The sequence below is a fragment of the Trachymyrmex cornetzi genome, unplaced genomic scaffold (assembly GCF_001594075.2).
Source record: "Trachymyrmex cornetzi isolate Tcor2-1 unplaced genomic scaffold, Tcor1.1 scaffold64, whole genome shotgun sequence".
Lineage (NCBI taxonomy): Eukaryota > Metazoa > Arthropoda > Insecta > Hymenoptera > Formicidae > Trachymyrmex > Trachymyrmex cornetzi.
The window spans coordinates 671,992-677,265 of NW_017299959.1; positions in this window are offsets into that span (position 1 = coordinate 671,992).

Here is a 5,274-nt window from a genome sequence, read left to right on the forward strand (position 1 = left end):
ACACTGAGAAAAAAATGCTGTTGATTCGATTAAAGTCTATATTACGGGCTGTCACTAACATAAGTGATTAATTCATGGGTATATTTTATTGATATAAAGGCTTGATTATTGAAATAATAATTTATGCCTTTGTGTCAATAAAAATATACATGAATTAATCACTTATGTTAGTGACAGCCCGTAATATAGACTTTAATTGAATCAACAGCATTTTTTTCTCAGTGTATAATTATTCAAAAAATTTTAATAACTTTATCAAATTTTTTCATTGAAAAGAATTAAATTTTAATAAATATTTATTTGTGAATAGTACTAATTAAATATTTACTAAATATAAAGATATATTTATTTATTTTAATTATATATTTTTGTTTTGTGCACAAGAACCATTAATTAACGTTTCTTTTATCAAAATCATTACTATGTCAACACCATTAAAAATTTAGAATTTTGAAAATATATACTATTATGATTGACATTTTTATAGACATTTATTAAATGGTATAAATATTTTCGATCATCTTCACTTTATATGTAAATAAAACTGCCAAATATTGTCTATTAAAAAAAATTAATTTTTCTTATTCCCTGTATGCGTTTAAAAATGACTGATTAATTTCAGCAATTTCTGAAAAACTGTAGTGAATTATAAAAAATATTTATAAATTTAATAAATTTTTTTCTCAGTGTGTTGAAACAAATTCACATTCGTCAAAGCGTATGCAGCTGAGAGAAAGAAATATATATACTTAGTGTGTAACACTCTACGTAATATGCCGTGCATTACATCGAAGAAAATAGGGTTGCAGTCTTCTAAATGCAGATATATCCACTTTGAAAGCAACTATTATTTTTTTAGAATTAGAATCTTTAAAACAAGATAAAAGATTTTCAGATTAAATCAGATATAACCTGGATGATGAGGCAAAATTAGTTGATTTATTATGACTTAATTGTCCTTGAAGTTGACCGTGCTCGCGGATTATACGAATGTCACGATATACCAAAAGAAGTTTACATTTTCACATTTATCGGCTTTACATTTAATTATCATTTTTTAATTCACCCCGTTTTATCTATGACGAGAGACGTCGTTTTTTATCCGGTCGACTTACTCCGTGAGAGGTCTTTCGGAGCATTTACAGCTTGCTCACTTTTAAAGTTCGATTCTAGTTGGCGTGAGTTTGAGATCGGATTTCAGAGACGTGCATCGTAGGATCGCTGCAAACGGACCTTGAAATCGCGTCGGCGTCTTTCGCGATTCCGTGGCAATTTATCGAAATTTTTCCGGTTGGAGTACGAGAGGCTAGCTTGGGAGAAACGACTAGGCAAACCTCGAAATTCTCGGACGGTTATATCAAATTTCAGGACCAAGCCGAGAAGAATCGACTCGACCACAGGATACTGGCGACGACTGCATATGCTCCGAAATACCGAAGGATCTACGAATTAACATTCGCAAGAAGACGGAGGTCACATGTACTCCGTCGTGCACTCCAGGTCCGGAAGTGACTCACGCTATTCGGATTGCGATGAAGTATCACGATCAGTCGGGATGCAAAGTCGGAGACGACGAGAGTCCAGAGGAAGAGGAGGAGGAGAAGGAGGAGGAGGAGGAGGAGGAGGAAAAGGAGGAGGAGAAGGAGGAGGAGAACGAAAAGCGAGCGGAGGAAGAAGCGGAGAATGGCAGGAGGACGAAGAACGAGGGGAGCAAGAAGGATCTTCAAGGTCCATCGAACGCGAGGAAGGAATCGGTGAAGCACGACGTTCGCTACGTCGCCGTTGGTGCGAACGCCACGTTAGACTTCACGCTAAATTGCAATAGCGTGCGACTCACTACTCGTGACACGAGTTTGAAGACAGCGTCGAGAGGTGAGAGGCGGGATCGGCCGGAAACGCAAAGTTAGTTCGCGTGGGTTTCCTCTCAAAAGTGTTTCGCTCGAGAGCAGTTCTACACGATGGATGCTCCATTGTGGCTTTAAATATACATATCGTAAAGCACATAATGGCTTGATGATTTCCCTACCTGCTCCCCTCGTGTTTTTAGTTTGTCAAAGTTTCTGTTCGCACGCGCCCGAACTCTTTTTTTCTCTCCGAGATTTACTTTTTTTTTCCATATACTCATTCATCTTGTTTTTTTTTTCTTATATAAATAAGATAAATAAAATATACTCTAAAAGTCAAATGAAATGAATTCTTCTCTCATAATAAATGAAATGATATAAATGTACATAATAAAGAATGGCTCAAAAGCAATTTAAATAAAAAAAAGTTAAAATAAAAAGAGCTACGAGCCAAAACAAACAAATTTTAATATATACGTGGTACAGTTGACATTAAATATAAAAGTATAATAAAAACAAGATAAAAATATGTCTAGCTCGGTTCGAATAGTTTTTTGCGATAAATTCAACGTGAGAGCGAATTTCGATTGAATATTGAATTAGTAATTCAGCCAATACGAAAATGTGTAAAAACCACAAATCTATAGTGTGTGTTTTGGGACTTGTTTAAATATAAATATCAAAAACCAATGACATAGCATTGATATGAAACGTTTCTAAATGTTGCTGTATTGTGTGATTGCTGATATTTAATTTTCATGAGTGAATATTAACTTCATTAGCATGTATAGGAATGTCATACATTTAATAAATTTAAGCTGTTAATTTCTGCTATTTTTAAAATTCAATCGAAAAAATGTCTAGGACAAATATACCGGCGGGAGTCATAAATACTAAGTATTTAGAAAGTAAAATTTAAACTGGTATAATGACTGCATATATTTAACACATACAATGTTATTATCATATGTACACATATATACATTCTATGTTTCTATAAAACCACTTAGAATGTATGATGGGGATTAAAAATAAAAATCTATTCAACGTTAAACGAAAAGTCATATCTTACAAAAAACAAGAGTACTATAATAACGATGAAATATGTTTTTCAATAATTACATTCACAGATCTTTGATTTTTCATATAGAAAAAATTATTTTGCTGAAAGATCTAATTTGATGGATATAAAACTGAAGATAATTTTGTTGGAAACTAAAAAATAATGAGCGATATATACTGCAAAATCTTTTTTGATATTTTAGCAACTCTAGTTTGAGTTTCCAACAAAATTATTTCGATGGTGCAACAGAATTATTTTTATCTGGCAAAATTTTTAATCTTTCAATAAAATCATTCTTTTCATGCAGAAAGGCTAAATGTACCTAAAGCTATTCGTCTCGTCTAAAGATTTACTCAATACAGACCGCAATGCAGTAAAGGCCTTAGCGCCGGAATCACAGGATTCTCGATGGCGAGACGCGATCGCGAATGAGGAGTTTCTAGATATCGCTAGAAATCACCGCAAAAACCGCCTCTTCCAATGCCGAAAACCATAAGTGGGGGAGGATGACCAAACTCGCGCCAATCAGCAAAACCGCCTGTGGAATCGTGAATCTTTCACGCGCGCGGCAATAAATCGTAATCGTCGATTCGAATTCTGTGAACACGCGCGCGCTCGAGAGAGAGTACGCGGAGATACGTCGAGGCGGCCTATTAATTAGCTCGTCTAATAAATCGCGATCGGGCCAGGAGGCGAGAGGAAGGAGGAAAAGGGGTGGCACAGAGAGGGAAGAGTGAGACACTATCGCAGTTTCGGTTCTTCTCGCCTTCGATCGCGGTGAGCAAGAAGAGGAGGTAAGAAGAGGATAGAGAGGGAGATGAAATAGTGAGAAAGGGATGGAAGGAGGGAAGAGGGCAGAGTACGTCCGATCGAGAGGAAGAAGAAGAAGAGGAAGCAGTCGAAAAAGAGAGACCATCGTACGAGTTTGGTGGTGGACCACAGCGCAGCGCGCGAGATGAGAATCGCGCGTCTAGGCTGGCTCGATGGAAGGCCAGGCCAAGCTGGGTCCAAACCGGGTGAGAGAAGTTGGTCGGCCCGCGTCTCCCTCTCTCTCCCTCTTTCTCTTCTTCTTCTTCTTCTCCTTCTTCTCTGTTCATCTTCTTTACTTTCCTCCTCCGCTTCTTCCTCCCACTCTCTCGCGAGGCGGCCATCGCATTTTTATTTTGTCTGTGCTACGCTGCGTTGCACTGCTCTCTCGCCCTCTCTCTCTCTCTCTCTCTTCCTCTCTTCTTCGTAGGGCGAAAATGGTTCATGGCCATTCCCGAGCGCCGATTTCGCCGCGGATCCTGCACGGAGGATCGACCTCTACTCCCTTCTTTATCCTGCGTCCTCTCTCCTCCTGGTCCTGCCACTTTATTCGCCACGCTTCTTCGCTCCGGCCGCCTCGCAGTCGCGCCGCGGTTTTTCTTCGCGGTATTCCTTTCTTTATGCACGCGATTGCATCGTTCACCTTTTTAACGCGCCGTAATGGAATTTCTGTTTTCTACCGGCTAGATTACCTATACCACTACATTCTCAACGCGTTTTTTCGTCCAAGTTTCGTTACTTTATAACGGCCGCGACCGGTAGAACAGCGTTTGGCCGAACAATGCCGGCAGCCGTTTATCACGAGAGTCGTAAATCAATTTTTGAAATATAATAAACAAGTAATGAGATACGGGTGTGCAAATCCATGCGATACTTTAGCGAGACTCTCAAAACACGATCGCTTTAAAATAAATGACTCATATAAATTATCAGCGGAGATCAATACGACTTATAATGATCGCAAGATAAATGACTCGTATAAGTTATCGGCAGATATCATTGTTTTTCGCAGCAATCTTTCGCAACATCTATATGCAAATTACTCTGTCAATTTATTTTTTCGTGGGATGGTGCTATTCTTTCTTTTATTGTGAGATGATCTTATTATTACCGTCTTCCTTTATATTTCTTCCAGTATTGATATTTAAATTTACCCTGCATTAATTTCGAAATTTAAACATCTATTTCACTTTGTAAAAATGTTCCAATTAGCATCATTGATTAACACTTTCGTCTCTGTACGTATTTCTTTAAGTTTTCTAAGGAACAACACATTTTCTCCGCGGTTACAACACACAATTGACCTAAAGAAGAACTGATTAACTGCGATAATCGCCTAATTAAGCTACACGTCCGATCAGTCAGGATGACGCTCGATATTTCGTCCGTAAATAACTATCCTTTGCGTATCGCCAAGGGAGAGCCAAGAAAGGCGGAGGGATAGCGTGAAACAACGCGAGAGCGTGTAAGTTCTAATCGCAAAGAGTCCTTTCCCTTGGATCAAATTACCATAAATAATGATCCCTTTGCAATATTTATACTATTTATAGTAACTCGTAC